General features: G+C 40.8%; 1 long non-coding RNA gene across 4 annotated transcripts in view; it reads right to left on the bottom strand.

The window, feature by feature from the left end:
• LOC110597684 (uncharacterized) overlaps window positions 1-11,749 on the bottom strand; it is a 43,038-nt gene extending 31,289 nt beyond the window's left edge. The window contains exon 1 of one of the 4 annotated variants that reach the window (XR_013426653.1): window positions 11,155-11,749. This is a non-coding gene — a long non-coding RNA (uncharacterized LOC110597684). The remainder of the gene's footprint in view (window positions 1-11,154) is intronic. The other 3 variants (XR_013426652.1, XR_002483434.3, XR_013426654.1) reach the window with 3 other exon arrangements.
• Between the last annotated feature and the right edge of the window lie 5,238 nt (window positions 11,750-16,987).

The raw sequence follows: 16,987 nt of genomic DNA, 5'->3' as shown, positions 1-16,987 counted from the left end.
TGGTGTTCAGCATTTCAGCTAACCAGCAATCACAATCTGGCCCATTAACGACAATGGGTCCCATAGGTCAAGTGACCACTGCTCAGAAATGATTCCTGATTAAATAATGTCCCCCATATTGACAACGCCCTGCTCAGACTCTCACTCCTCAAGTGAAGATGATAGACCCAACCTGATCTTTTCTTTTCTTTTTTTATTGGTTGTTCACAACATTACAAAGCTCTTGACATATCATATTTCATACATTAGATTGAAGTGGGTTATGAACTCCGAATTTTTACCCCAAATGCAGATTGCAGAATCATGACGGTCCAACCTGATCTTTTCTTAAAATTGGGCATCTCGCCACAAAGCCATGAAAAGATAATTTCAGTTTTACTACAAATTACTGCAAATTCTGAACCTGCTTGGAATGCCTGCCCGAGCCTTGAACTCACCCATGCCTGGATCTCTGACCAGATAGCAGCCCTCTCTGAAACTTTAGTGACACCTCATAAACATTGGCCTTCCCTGGCCAGACAACGACCCTCTCTGAGGCTCTAATGGTCCTCATAAATTCTGATGTTGGGGCCAGCAAAAAATGTAAACTACCATTAGTGTGATGCTTGTCAAGAGTTCTGTTATCTGTAACCCCCCTTTGTGTAACTTTGTGGGCTATAAAGCTAGGCTGAAGGAAAGCTGGGTGCTGTCTTGTTCCCACTGTTTTGGGAGGGAGAGGTAGCCCGGCCAGTCGAAATAATAAGCTTGCTTTAATTTGATTTGAATTGGAGTCAGTGGTCTTTTTTTTGCGTCCTGGTCTAACAAAGATTCCTGAGAAAATGGCATCAGAGTAAAGAAAGACCTGCCTCAGGTCAGTCATTACAGTCAGACCTGCTCCACATGGAGGTCAGAGACAGCAGAGGAAGACAGCCAGGGGCTTTAACATGAGCTAACGGAAAAAAAATGGTGCCGGGGAGATAAACACCCATGGCATTATGGAATGGCCACTCTCAGTGAAATGTCTCCACATTTACCGCAGCTCTCTAAAATTCACATTTTTAAAAAATTGTTGATAAATCTTTATTTTTATTTATTTATTTATATGTGGTGCTGAGAATCCAACCCAGTGCCTCACACATGCCAGGCAAGTGCACGCTGAGCCCCAGCCCCAGCCCCAGCCCCTAAAATTCATATTTTAAAAGACAGAATAAGAGCTGGAATATAGTCCCAGCTTCTCAGGAGGCCCAAGCAGGAGGATCCCCTGAACCCAAGAGTTTCAGGCCAACCTGGGCAATACAATCCTGTCTCCTGCAAAACTTTAAAAATAGAGAAAATTAAAAATAGGACGAGAATTATAATGCAATAATTGAAAATGAGCACATTTAATAGAAGCTTTTAAAGAAAAACCTGTCAATATTTTTTTATAAACACTTTAAAAATATAAGAATCTTTAATAATTATCTCCAAATCCTGGTGTCATGTTAATTGTGACTCTCTTCTAGAAGCTTATATAAATTTCTTTGACAGTAAGTGATTATGCTAGATGGCTTTATGGAAAAGACCTTCATTTTATTCTTAGTGTTTAACAAGCTGTTAGCTACCCATCCTTCCAGAATCTTCACACAGGAAATTGAGAAGGATTTAACCCAGAAAATATGACCAAGCCCATTAATCACCTCAAATGAGGAATTAGGCAGTTAAGGGAGGAGTGGAACAGGAGAGGACTTCTGGCCGAGCAGAGCCAGGGGCACACTTGGGGCCTTGTCTCAGCCAACCAATGAGCCTGCAGTGGGTATGCGGTCTTCCTTTGGGTGGCTCAGAGCAGGAGGCAGGCAGCAAATGTGGGAGAGATGCTGAAAGCCAGGGTGCAGTTAGAGGTCTGGCTGAGGACAGCAAGGGGTAATGGAAAAAAAGAGGAGTAAAGGATGCTCTGTGATTTTAGCCCAAACACCTGGAAGAAAGTTGTGCAATTAACTGAGATGAAGGGTGGGAAGTGGCTTGAAGAACAGCATCTGGAGCTCACTTTTGGACACGATAAGGAGTAGCAAGTTCAGCATCCAGGTGGAAACCTCAAGTCAGATTCACTGAATGAAGGTCTGGGAGGAAGATAAAAATGTGGGGACCAACCATACACTGAGGACACTTAGAGCTGAGACCAGAAAAGATAACCACAGGAGTGAGTGTACAGAGGAGAGTGAGGTGAGGTGGGGACACAGGAGCCACCAGGAGAACAGAAGTGCACCCTGAATCCCGGGCTCAGCGCCAAGACCCCTTTCCTGGTCCACTGGCCTCTGCCGTTTTTCTTATCCAATGCTCTGGCTCCAGCCAGGGTTGGCATCTAGCCTGACCTGTAGCCTGCTTGGCTGGAATCCTGTGACCAACAGCCTCTGTCCAGCCTTGCCCCCAGGGGTCTGGCCTCTGACTGCCTTCCCTGTGAAGAAACCAGTTCTCTAGAACTAGATAGCTGCTGGTGGATGCTGGGCGGCTCACATTCCCAGAAACCCCTTCCCCATCTCAACTCCTGAGTGTCTAATGCACCACGTGGAATGATCCCTTGTAACTCTGGGCTGCCGGGATCCTGTCAGTCCAGAAGGCATCAATTCTGCTCTGTGGTTCTCTTCTTGTCTCACATTGGTGTCCAAACATGTCCCTCGGTTTGTTGGGACCCAGGAATCATTTAGTACCACTGTGACATGAACTTTGCACTTTTCCGGGTCATCTGTTACTTTATAGTGTACATTTTTTCAGGACTTAGGTCTCAGAATGAACCCAAATATTATTTGTAGTGGTAGGAGGGAAGAGAAAGGAAATATGACTGAACACCCATACCTCACTGAACATTTTTCTGATCTTATATAATTGAATTTACACAAAATCCCATGCAATAAGTTTTATTCCTGCTTATCAGATGAGGAACTGGAATTCACTGAACAATTTTACTAGTTACCAGCTAATGAGTGGCTGAACTCAGAGGTAAATCCAGGCCTGACTGGCTCACTAACCTTTATTTATATTTTCTACAGCCATCTACCATCTATGAAACTCTGTCCCACCAAGAACTATACAGATTTTACCTCTATTCTCTCATTTAATCTTCAATCAACCCTTTGATTAACATCAACAATGTTTATCTCATTTAATCTTCATATCGATCCTACTATTGTTCTCATTTTACAAACAATTTGACACGCAGAAAGAGTAACTTTCAAGAGTTTGAACCCAGAAGGTCTGACTCCAATAACACTCATTAAATGCAATCAGCATTATATAATCTTCCTTCCTTCCTTCCTTCCTTCCTTCTTTCCTTCCTTTCTTTCTTTCTCTCCTATCCCATTCCAAAGGAGTATTAAGCAACTTATAAAAAATATGCTTTATAATAAAATGAAAAATATATGAAATATTTTTTTAAAACACAAAGGTAAAATAAGAATTTGAGACCTGTTAAAGAAGCTACACAATGACTCTTGTGCACAGAGAGGCAGGCCGTTCAGGACCCTTGTAATTGGGTTAGGGACCACTGCAATGGGGTGCTATGGTGGGGAAGAGAGATCGGGCATGGCTTTGAATACAGTGTGGGCATGGTAGGATTTACAGTCAAGAAGAGGACTGGGGGGTCAGTGGATGAAAAGCTACAAAGACTGGGAGTGAAGGGCATTTAGCTAAACTGACCTGACAGGATTCTTGCAGAAGACAGGCTAGGGTGACCAGACATCTTCCTTGGGATGGTGGAGGAGGAACCTGATCAGATATTGGGTATGATCAGATACCAAGGATGGGGGTGTTCTCCCTAAAGTGACCTAGCAGGGGTCTTTGCCAAGACAGTGGACTTTATAAGGAAGTGCACAGATGGGTCTAGCAGAAGATTCAGAAGCTTGACAAAAGTTTGGCCAAGTAAAGGATCTTTGTCAGGCCAGAAAAAAAAGGGAATACAAGGAACCCATGCTGGGAATGTATTGGGCCTGCAAAAAGAGAATAAAAAAAACAAGTCATGAGTTTAGGCAACTCAAACACATTGTAACAATTTCTGACCTATCTCAGAGTATCCAGTTTAAAGATTCAAATAGATGAACCCACAAACCCTTCTTTTGTCCTACCAAGCCTCTAGGTCAAAGACCAGAGTCTTTGGAAGGTTGATAAATCTGCTTCTCAAGATACCAACAAACCTTCAGAATCTAAGATAAGGCCAAGGGGGTCTGAAGCCTCTCACCTGGGATCAAACCACGGCCTCAAGTCCAGGAAATAAATGAGGGACTTGAAAGGACTCATTACATTAGCCATCCTTACTCCACAGGAGGTAGGAGATAGAATAGCTTCTCCTGCTGCTGTCCTGAATTTGTTTAAATTTGCAATCTTCAAACGTGTGGAGGTCAGTTCTCAGTGGCAGACAATGAAAACAACTGTAGCTGAGAAAAGCACACAAGAGAGTTCCTGAGCACAGAAGTGGGCTGTGGGTCAAGAGGCTGGATATATAACCCTGAATGAACCAGAAGGCCAGCAACACTTGACACTTGAACACACTGAACACAGCACACCACCCAACCCTCAGTCCATGCTGTAGGATGACCCTGGTCCAGTGTTTTAAATTGCAAACTCTTGTCTCAAATTCTGAGTCCAAAGTGTCTGGCCAAGGCCAGGGCATGGGTCTGTGTTCCTGCAGTGCAAGGGGCCGTGAAAGAAAGTACCTGGACTTTGAGTTCTAATGGAATCAGACTTTGCCCTCCCTCTGCCCAGTCATCAAGGGAGGACTTGCCCAAGCATCACAGGAGATACAACTGGGGCTGGGGGTATATCTCAGTGGTAGAGCACATGCTTAGCAAATGCAAAGCCCTAGGTTAAATCCCCAGCACCAAAAATAAAATATTATCTTTAAAAAGGACATAGCTATGCATACATAGTTTTGGCCCTACATGGCATAGTTCTGTCTCCAGAACCTGTAAGTATAATAAATTTCTTTTCCTGGGCCTGTCCTGTATTTTCTCTTGCAACTGCAGCTGACTGACTTTCATATAAGACAGAACACCCTTTATTCTTGACATATGATCAGTACCCTAAACAGTGTCCCTTCTGGGATCACAACAGTGCTTGACGAAGCCCTTCTAAATCCATGGACTTTGAACTCCAAACTGTCTCTCCTTGGTCACAAAGCTGAACAGTAGTTACTCATAGTTCAGGAGCCAGCCAGGAATGCAAGATGTGTCTTTGCACAATTTTAAGAGATCCTATTTGTGGGTCCCTTCCTTATTTTTCTCTTCAATTTCTAGCCCTTCTGGCAGCTTCAAACTTTAAATCTTTCTTTTCATCTCAGTAAAATTGCCACTTTGAGTTTAAACTCTATCCTCACATGCCCTAGAGGAACAGGGGAATACCCTCAGGGGAAAGGTCAGATGAATGTGGCTAAACCAAGTTTACTCAGAGTGTTAGTCAGCTGTCTGTCACTGTGACAAAATACCTGAGATCATCAATTTATAAGGAAGAAAGGTTTGTTTTGGCTCATGATTTCAGAAGTTTCAGTGTATAGTGGCTTGGCTCTATCGCTTTGGGCCTGTGGCAAAGCCATCAGTACATAATAGCAGGAGTGTGAGGCAGAGGAAACTGCTTATAGCATGATGGCCTAAAAATCAAGACAGACAGGAAGGGCCCGAGGGCCCAATATCCCCTTCATGGACATTCCTTCAGTGATCAGACTTCCTCCCACAAGCTCTCTCCTTTTAAAGTTTCCACCTTTCAAGAGTGTCCCAGGCTGGGGACCAAATCTTCAACACAGAGGCCTTCTGGGGGAAATTTATCCAAACTGTATCACTTAATTTACTTCCCTTATTTTAAGGATCCGCGTCTTTCCAATTTCTGTATGACTTTATGTGATCTCGGATGGCTTCAAACTGCAGTTGTTAATATTTCATACAGAGTTTTCCATCATTACTAGCAGGAGAGTTAGTCCAGCAGAAGCATCTCTCCCATGCCCAAGACAGATTGGCCCACCTGTTTTCTCCATGTGGAAGTACAGTCAGATGATGGAATGACATGCAGTCAAAATCAGAAATTCTTACTGACTGAGAAAAATCATTCACCCAGTATTGTTATAAAATAGTTTTGGTCACCTCTACTTCTTAATTCCCCAAATTCTACAAATTATAGAACATAAGCAGTTGACATATTCTACACCTAAAAAAACACCATATCAGAATAATTTCTTTCTCCTTTACATCTTCCTCTTCTATGTATTTAGTATCTGTGGCATTCTATAGTTCTTTATAACAAATCACTTAAGTAACAAAAAAATCATTTTTATGTGGATTCAGAAATAGGAAAGAAAAGTTGTTTTTCACCCTTTTTCATATTTGAACTAAATGGACTTCTTGTAGCTTTCACTAAAATGAAAAACAATTAAAATTAAAGAACAAAATTTCTGCTCTGACATTTCTGCACAAGTAATGCTCGTGGAAAGCTGTGTCTGGGTTTGAATACCTGCCAAAGGAACTGGGTGGAAGACTTTGCTCCGGTAGCTTGGTGAGGGTGTGTGTGTGCTAATGCTGCTTTAATTGGTTTGTGCCAATGCTGACAATCCATCTGACACACAGTGGAATGGTCACAGGACAATGGAGCCAAGTGCAATACTTGGAGCCCCAACATTTCCTGTCATAAAACTTGGGCTTGGCTTGGGAGTGCCACTGGTTACATTTCCACTCTTTCTTTTCAGTCCCCATCTTCTCTTTCCTCTGTCCCTAATCCTTCCAGTGGAACTTCCAGTACATACTCCAAATTTCTTCTTTGTTGATGCTCAGTCGACTCTCTCAGTTACCATAAAAAAAAAAAAATGAAAGAAAACACATTCCTTAGACATCAAGAAAGAAGAAAAGAACACCCCAACTTTGAGAACAATCAAAGCTGACGCAGCTGTCGTTTCCCTCTTTGAAAATGAGTTTAGTCACCCATTCTAAGAACCAGAGTAAAATAAACACTTGAGTTGTTATTCAGTGCAAAGTGTTATGATACAGAATTCCTAATGACTGCTTTCAGAGGGCTCCTGGGCAAATATGTACCAGCTGCTTAGATTTGGAATCCCTCACCCTCTTGTGAGCCAGGGATTCTGTTGATCCATACAGTCACAGAACCCAGCATTGGAAAGGATGGAAACATCACTAAATCCGGTTTGTACCACCTATGGTAGGATTTTTTCTGCCATACCTGCTGAAATGTGGGCATCAATTTTCCGCCCTGTGACGGAAGCTATGGTTTCTCAAAGCAGGTCCATCCTTGCGGGACAGGGTCAATGGTTAGAAATTTCTTGCATTAACTAAAATCCTCCATCTAGAACCTTCTTATTGATCCTCTCTGTGTCCTTGCTATTTAAATGTTTTCTGCAAAAAAATTGTCATTTCTTTGAATCAGTTTGTATTCATATCTGAGCTTCCTCAACTATTAATGGTAATTCTCTCAGTCAGAATCCGATTCTCAGCCACTTGCCCACAACCCCACGGCCAGAAGGGTCCCAGCAGCTTAAAGTAGAGCCAAATATTCAGGGAATGTTCTTGAATCCTATACCAATCAGTCCATGGTCTTGATCCTGGAGTGCTCATAGCTGCTTGAACTTCATGTCCCATTTGAGGCTCTTGTGGTGTGGAGGCTACAGACAACCTCCTCAGGACACTCCATAGAACAAGAACCAAAGTGTTTGTGGCTTTGGGCCAGGCCACCATACATCCATTCCCTTCCCTCAGGATAACTTTTTTCCTCCCTATTCTTAAAAAGGTCACCCCTCTCTTGACCATTTGTTCAACTTCTTTTTTTAAAAAATCATTTTTTAGTTGTAGTTGGACACAATAAGTTTATTTTATTTATTTATTTTTATGTGGTGCTGAGGATCAAACCTAGCACCTCGCATGTGGTAGGCGAGTGCTCTACTGCTGAACCACAACTCCAGCTCCCTATTTGTTCAATTTCTTCCAAGCTTTTCTAAAAGTTAGGAAAAACCCTTTTTTATGAAGAATTCTCCCCGCAACAATACCTCCCAACAATAGAATTCATTGTCTGATCCTCATCTGAAATGGGCTTGAGTGGAAGGGAAAATGGGTTAACTCTTTATTGCTCTGAATACAATGCCTGACAAGAATGACTTAGAGAAGGAAAAGTTTATTTTGGCTCACAGTTTCAGAGATTCAGTTTATGAGGGGCTGACTCCATTGTTCTGGGCCCAAAGTAAGGCAGAACATCATGGTACAAAGACATGGTTGGAGGAGAAGTGCTCGGCTCACAGAAGGCAGGAAGTGGGAAAAGGGCTATAATAGGTAAGATGCACCCCTCCAGGACACATCCCCGTAACCTACCTTCTCCAGCCATGCTCCACCTGCAACAATTACTGCCCAGTTGGTCCATTCAAATGAAGATGGACTGATTAGATTAGAGCGCCAATAAGCAACCTCCCACATTCTGACATTATTAACCCAGGAGCTTTTGGAGACACCTCATATCTAAACCATAATAGAAGACAACAAAGGTGGATGTAGGAATACCAAATACAAGTTGCAACTGCCCTATCTAGTAAAAGTGGAATCATTTTCTTAATCTCCTTCTAAATATTTGAAAATGTTTTCCTGAAGTCCTTTCCAAACCAGGAATTATTCCTATTTCTTTCAATTATTGCTCATAAAACATAGTTTCCTGGGTTTTTTTTATTGTTGTTTATTCTTATTTAAACCTACTGTTTATCCAAGTCTGTCTTAAAATATGGTATCAAGACCTAGACACAGTGCCCATGATTTGGTCTGACCTGGGCAAAAGATCTTATGGATCATGGGATAGCCATTTTTCTGGGACATATACAATAAAGTTGAAGATAATATCAGTTTTCTCCCCAGACACATCATATTGTGTTCACACACACTGAATTTGCAATTAAAATGGAACTACATCATCTCTCTAGAACTTTCTTTGGTATGCATGTTCCCTGGTGACATAGAAAGGAACTCACTTCTGCTACTACCACAAATTCCAAGATGCAATTTTTACCCATTGTTTCCATCACTTCATTCCATAAGCCAAGTTCTTTCTTGTGGCTCCAGAGGGTTTCAGATTTGAAATGATCAACAAAGCAAGTGAAATTTTCAGAGGCCAAACTTTTGGGACAATCAGATCTAAAGCAGCTGACTATGAAGTCACAGTCTCCATCCTCAGTAACTTGTCTTTGTGTTCATTTGATTAGAAGTAGCCTCATTAAAATCATTTTTCTACATCTATAGTTAAGATGCCTACAAAGGGTAAACCCTATCAATTTAGGCAAATTAGAGGAAAGCCCAATGGAATTAGTGAAAAGTCAAGCACATTTAGTACGAAAAATATGTGAATACAGGGTTGCTAAGTAGAAAAACATTCCTTGGAAGCTATCTCCAAGAACTATTTTAATACAAATTATTTGTATGGCATACCTCTAATAGTTGACCTCAATTTACTCTTTAGCAGCATTTCTTGCTTAGAAAGACTTTTTATTAGCTCAAAACTATACTACAACTTGAGCCCAGTAGGATTATTACAAATTACCAGGTTTCAACTTAATGAGGTTTTCATGCCATAAGGATTATAGGTCTCAGAGAGAAGGAATTTTAGTGGGTATTAAATCCAATTTTCTTTCCATTTCTAGAAGCCACTGCTTGAATATTTCCTGAGCCAGATACGTTTACATGGAGGCGTAACACAATCCAGAAAATAAGAAAATGCTTATCAAGGGAAAAATAAATTTCAGGTTATAAGCACTATACTTTAAAAAGATGCAGGATTTAAAATGAGTAGAAATGAATGCTTAATTTGCAAGACTGTTCAAAACAAAGTGTTTGCATGATATTTGAGCTGATGTACAAAGAAAGTAAAATGTAAGTGTTATTATCCTCATTATTCCCAGGGAGCTGTGTTAACAATCCTTACCATTCATAATGGAGACCAAGCTGATTCCAGCTGATGAAATGGGTATTTTCACCAGAGAGAGCTATGGAAAGAACAGCATCTGACTCAGAGCATTTCACAAAAATGCTGTTGAGAAGAGAAATGTAGACGAAGCAAAAGCACTTACACAGAATGTCCCAGAAGCCTCCCAAAAGATGGTTATCTTGTTCTTATTTGGGACAGAATCTGACCCATCTTGTCAGGGGTAAGGCCCAGGCCTCTCGAGTGAGTACAACAGCCTGCCTGCCCACCTGTGGGCCCACAGAGCAAAGCCATAGCTAAACATTAAAGGAGATGAGGGCAGGGCAGGGGGACGGAAAGGGACAGAGGGAGATGAATACAAAGGAGAAGAGCTGGGCACACAATAGACCAGGGCAAGGAGTGGCCCAGCAGCTGTACCTGGTGCCACAGACAGCAGCCTGGCAGGACTATGTCAAGAACCCAGATGCCCCAAGTCAGGAAGGTTTAGAATAGACCCTTTGGCCCCTCTGGGCAAGTCACTTAGCTTCCCATTCTATTTCCTAAACTGGAAGAAAAGCATCTTGTATCTATACTAATAATCTTTCATCTATAGGGTCTGGTAGGGATTATCTAAGATAATATCTACAAAAAAAAAAAACATGTTAGCACAGCACCTAATACATAGTAAACACTCAGAAATTTCTCTTTATCATTTCAATGCAGTCTTGAGGACAATCGCTACATCAGCATCAAGTCCTACACAGCAGTGGCTGAACCTCCTGCCTGAGTTGTGTAAGTAGTATCAATGAACACAGAATTTCGGTTTTTCCAAACCCACACTCTAGTTGCCCCCAAATGCCAACACAAAATTGCATTTCTTACTCTTATTAAGTTTTTGTGTTTTCTCAGCAGTAATATATAATTTTTAATACCAAAAAGAACTTTTTAAATATTTTTAAATTTTTTAAATTTGCTCTTATTAGTTATACATGACAGTAGAATGCCATTTGATACATCATACACAAATGGAGTATAACTTCTCATTCATCTGATTGTACATGATATAGAATCACACCAGTTATGTAATCACATATGTACACCACAGGTTAATAATGTCTCACTCATTCTACTACCCTTCCCACCCCTATACCCCCTCCTTTCCCTTCACTCCCCTCTACCTAATTCAAAGTACCTTCTATTCTTCCCTGCCCCCCTGCCCTTATTGTGAATTAGCATCTGCATATCAGAGAAAACATTCAGATTTTGGTTTTGGGGGATTACCTGTTTTGCTTAGCATAATATTCTCCAGCTCCATCCGTTTACTGGCAAATGCCATATTTTCATTCATCCTTAAGGCTGAGTAATATCCCATTGTGTATATATACCACATTTTCTTTATCCATCCATCTATTAATGGGCATCTAAGTTGGTTCCATAGTTTGACTATTGTTATCTGAGCTGCTATAAAGATTGATGTGGCTGCATCACTGTAGTATGCCAATTTTAAGCCCTTGGGTACAAACAGAGGAGAGAGATATCTGGGCCAAATGGTTGTTGCTTTATCCCCTGAGTCTCACATGCACAATCTGTTCTAAGCTTATTATGAAAAATACTGAATCTGCTAACACATAAATACTTCTAATGTAGACCACATATTTATAAGTGAAGAGGGTCTGACATAATTCAAGGATTTCAAATTAATCAAACACACGTGTACAGGTTGCTCTGTCCTCACTCATCCCTTTCTGCTCCTCAGAGACAACTTCTTCAAATGTTTTTAGCAGCTTTTTGTGAGGAAGATGGATATTTCTATCTTTCTTAATAAATGCATACAATGCTACCTCTTGGTATTTTTGTTTTAGACATTATCCACAGATTTCATCTTGTATGATGGGGTTTATCTCTTCACTGCTGCTGTTCACAACCAAATACACACACACACACACACACACACACACACACACACACACACAAGCACACACAGGCCCCCACACACAGGCATGTACACCTCACCAATATATTCTCGACATGCTAGATCCGAAATATTTGGTGTTTTCTTGTATCTGTGTAAACACAATCTATGTGGTTAACTATGATTCCATTTCCTTTCTTGTATAACTATTAGCTCCAAAAGTGAATGAATGTCATTTCCTTCCTGTTGTTTAACTTCCTGTGAACCTATTAGGGACTCATCCCTAAACTCTACCATAAACATAAACTCCCAACCTGTGCCAAGGTTTTGGGACTATTTGATCTCCTTGGCGTAGATCTCCTGGAATCCTCTTGTCTTCATGCTCTAAGCTGGACTGAGTTTTTCTGGGCCCACCTTACTAATACTAGGTAGAAAATTTTACTTCTCTCCTGTGTTAGATTCTTTTTTTCCTGAACACAGTGTTTTTTTTATTTTTTCCTTTGTTTATTCCCTTGTTCAATAAGAACACATCCTCCATGAAAGAGTACGTGAGAGATAAATACATTGAGACCCTTCAACCTTGTCAGACAATTTAGATGGAAAATGATTTGCTGGCAGAGCATCTGGTATTGCTCTGTTATCTTCTAAAGCCCTGGGCTGCTTTTGAGTACTTCAATGGCATTCTGGTTTTTAGTTCTGTCTGATGCTGAACTTTTCCCCTCCAGAAGTTCTTAGGATTATTGCTTAATCCCCAGAGTTCTGAAATTTCAAGATATCACTTGTTATGGATCTTGCTAATCCTTTGTTCAAGCTGGAACCTCTGTTTCTATTAAATGTTTTACCTATTAACTGAACTACTAATGCATTTTTATACCTTTATTTTTCATCTCTTTGGCTTTTGGTTTTAATTTTTAAGAGATTTTTTGGGGGAGGAGGTGGTACACCAGGGATTGAACCCACTGAGCCACATTCCCAGCTTTATTTGTTTTATTTTGAGACAGGGTCTCCTAAATTGCTAAGAATGGCTTTGAACTTGTGATCCTCCTGCCTTAGCCTCCCAAGCCACTGGAATTACAGGTGTGCACCACCATCCCCGGCCTTTTTTAATTTAATAAATGTTTTTTAAAATACAGGATCTCACAAAGTTGCTGAGACTGTCCTTGGACTTTCAATCCCTGTGCCTCAACCTCCTGAGTTGCTTGGATTACAGTAATGAGCCACCATGCTTGATGTTTTCTGAGAGTTTTTTTTTTTAGAACTTTTACTTTCCAACCTTTCCATTGAGTTTGACATTTATGTGATCAAAGAATTTTTAAAGCCCCCCCCTTCAGTATGTTCCTTTTTAAGGTATTCTGTTCTTGTTTTGTGGTGCAATATATACTTTTCTCTATCAATGGATGTAAATTGTAGTGTTTTTATTCCTTGAGGTTTTCTTCTTCCTGAGTAATATCTATTTCCTCTGAATGGTTTTCTGTTTGTTCTGGTGCCTGAATTCAGCATTAGATGACTTTTGTCAAGAGTTTGATGATTTGGGGCTGTCTACTTATCACATCAGGCCATTACTGAGCTGACTGGTGGTTCTGCACTGGGTTCCTTCCAGGGTTCAGCTTTCCTTAGCATAATGAACCAGTTACCATTCATCCATTTTCTTTCTAGTTTTTAGAGCATTCTTGCTCTCAGCCTCTCTTCATTTACTTTATCTTCAAAGGCCATTCCACATTCTTCTTTCTAACTTTCCCTTTTTTCTCTCCTTCTCCACTTTCTTTCCTTCTGTTGTAATTTTAGAGAGATTCCAGATAGGAACAAAGAAAAAATTATGTTTCAATTCATTATAGCACTTCAGTTCCTTGTTGCTTTTTAAAACAATGCTATGCTCTGTTATGGTTTGGATGAGATATCCCCCCAAAAAGCTCCACTTTAATGCAGAAATATTTAGAGGTGAAATTATTGGATTGGGAGATATATAACCTAATCAATTCATCCTAGTTCCAGGATTGACTGGGTGTAACTATAGGCAGGTGGGGATGACTGGAGCAGGTGGTTCCCTGGGTGGTTCCTCTTCCCTGCAGCCCCACCCCCCCTGCTACCTGGCCTCCATGAATGAAGCGGGTTTCCTGCATCACACCTTTTTGCTATGATTTTCTGCCTTGCGTTAGGCTCAGAACAATGGAGTTGGCCAACCATTGACTAAACCTCTGAAATTGAGGAAAAATAAACTTTTCCTCCTCTAAATTATTCTTGTCAGGTATTTTTGTTATAGTGATGAAAATCTGACCTACACAAAAATTGCTGCCAGCAGTGGGGGCATTGCTGTGACTAACCTGACCTTATAGTTCCAAAGCCTTTGTAGCTGTTTTATGGGAGGGTTTTGGAAAAATGTGGAGGTGTGTTGTGGAAAAGATGCAATGTTTTAAGTGGAGCTTAATGGTTGACTCTGGTGGAAGCTCAGAAGACCACTACAGACAGTAAAACCTGTCCATGAGGTTTCAGAAGGAAATAAGGACTCTATTGGGAGTCTATAAAAATTCTAGAGGCTTTTCATGTTACATTTTGTCAAAATAGCTTGACTAAATTTTGCCCGTTTAAATTTCCACGTTGTGAAATTTTGTGTGAGGATGACTCTAAATGTGAAGGACTAATTAATAGGGCAGAGGACATTTTAAGGCAGCATAGCATTCAGGCAGTGGTGTAGATTTTGCTGGCAATTTTTAATAAGGTTTACTGTGAGGATCAGTGGCAGAAAGCAAAGCTGAAGGATTTTTAAAATTTGCAGTTTGACTAGAGAAGTACACATAAAACTAGGGCCCAGGAAGGTGTGGTCCTTAGAGATAACAGCTGCTAAAGAAATGCCTAGTACTTTGCCCAGAGACAATAGGAAAGATAAAGGTTGAGGGCATCTTGGGAATTTGCAAGACCACACTCACCATAGGCTCAAGGGTGTAGAAAGGAAAATTTCTTTAAAAATAAATCATGGGAGCACACTGCTTTCACAGAGGGGCCTAGGAGTTGTTTCATCATACACAGCAACCCAGGTACTAATGGCCACTGCAGCTCTGATCCCAGGGCCCTTAGCTACTGTACAAACTGGCAGCAGATGTTAGCATTATCCATTTATAGCTGGTTCTGCAGGAATAGAGGATGTTGGAGTTAGGGAGGAGTCATGGAGTCTTCTGCTAAGATTTCAAAGGAAGGCCTGAGAGGCCAAGTAAAGTGCAGCAGGATTATAGTCCCTGTTATCTGCCCTGAGAAGATGTTATGTGAAACTGTGAAGAAGAAGGTGAAGCTGGAATGGAGACCCCAGGAATTAAGAGATTCCAGCAATAACGACTGTCCACTGAGGAAAGCTGCTGACTGCGGAGACAGTCCACCTAAAAGAGAGCCCGTGTGCACTGCAACTGGATAAGGGCAAAAGAGCAGGACTGCCCAAGCCCTCTGGAGAGCACATCCATTACCATGTGTCCCAGATGCTATATGTGGAGTTATGGGACCTGTTTGGCTGGACCTCAGCCTTATTCTGGTTCCATCCCTTCTTTCTATACCTCTGTTCCTCTCTTTTGAAATGGTGATGTTTATTCTGTGCCAATATATATTGAATATATGGAAATTTCTTTTGATATTACAAGGATTTGCAATCAAGAGTCTGCTTTGAGTCTCAGATGAGACTTTGGACTTGGACTTTTTGGGCAATGCTGGAACTGTTAAGTTTATGGGGACTCTTGGAGATGGACTAAATGCATTTTGCCATTGTGAGGTAGACACATATATAACATAATCAATTCATCCTAGTTCCAGGGAGCTAGGGGCATAATTTTATGGTTTGCATATGAGGTGTCCACCAAAATCTCCTGTGTTAATGCAGGAATATTTAGAGGTGAAACTACTGGATTATGAGATCTATAACCTAATAGTCCACCCTAATTTGAATGGTCTAACTAGGTATAACTATACGTAGATGGAGAAGGTGAATCAATGGGGACATGTCCTGGAGGGTTTATTATCCCTGTATATCCTCTATCCCTTGCTTCCTATCCTCCATGAATGGAGCAATTTTCCTCTATCACACACTTCCACCATGATGTTCTGCCTCACCTTGGGTCCAGAGTAATGGAGTCAGCCACCATGGGGTGAATCCCTGAAACTGAGCCAAAATAAACTTTTCCTCCTCTAAGTTTTTTGTTTTTTTTTTTTTAATCATGTATTTTGGTCACAGGGACAAAGAGCTGACTAACACATACTCCAAACTGAGGAATAAATTAAAGTAATGAATGAGACCACTGTGAAACCTTTCTCTGCTGAATCAATCTTCCTTCCTTCCTTCCTTACTTCCTTCCTCCCTTCCTTTCTTTTCTTATTTATTTGTTTTTGAGGCAAGGTTTCACTCTGTTGCCGAGGCTGACCTTGAGTTCCAGGGCTCAGATTTTCCTCCTGCCTCATCTTCTCAAGTCACTGGGCTACAGAGCAATGCCATTGTTCCTAGAAGCCATTCTCTTCTAAGTAGCAAAGCATACTACTGTGGGGAGGAGTCTAAAGTTCTATTTCCATTAGTCACGATTCTGAGAAAGAAACTGAACTAAAATTCCACCTCTATTACATTTATTAATTGACATAACTTCTCAGCCAAAGACACAATCACCTCCATGCAGCAATTTTGCCATATCTTTTTTTTTTTAATACATCTTTAGGCCTTGGCATCTAGTAGATACTGATTAACAGATGTTTGCTCAGCAACTTGGTAAATAAACAAAGTCTCATCAATTATTTGACTATTCAACAACTGGTTAGTGTAGCAATGATCAATATGACATATTTCTCTTTAGTTTACTTTTGCTTATGTACAAATATCTGTAATTTGCTAATTCTCTTACAACTTCTGAATTTTGTTCTCTCTTACTAGATTTTATGCTATTTGAAATTATTGATTACCTCGGAAGTATAGAATCATGAAAAGAGGAGGAGCACCACGTAGCTCATTGGTCATTGAAGAAGTCAGTGTGGATGGAGAAGGGTAATGAGGATGGAGAATGGTAGGACATGACTTCAGAGAGAAGCAGCCTCAGATCCTGTGGGCTTAAAGACAAGATGAGAACTGGGTCTTTGATTCTGCCATAGAAATGAATAAGCACCGCCAATCCTCTGTCCTTGAGATCCTCTGATGGACAGGTATGACAGCAAGAGAAGCCAATAGCCAAGCCTGGGCTTCTT

This window comes from Ictidomys tridecemlineatus, chromosome 10, assembly GCF_052094955.1.
Source record: "Ictidomys tridecemlineatus isolate mIctTri1 chromosome 10, mIctTri1.hap1, whole genome shotgun sequence".
Classification (NCBI taxonomy): Eukaryota; Metazoa; Chordata; class Mammalia; order Rodentia; family Sciuridae; genus Ictidomys; species Ictidomys tridecemlineatus.
This window is presented reverse-complemented; position numbering and strand designations above follow the sequence as displayed.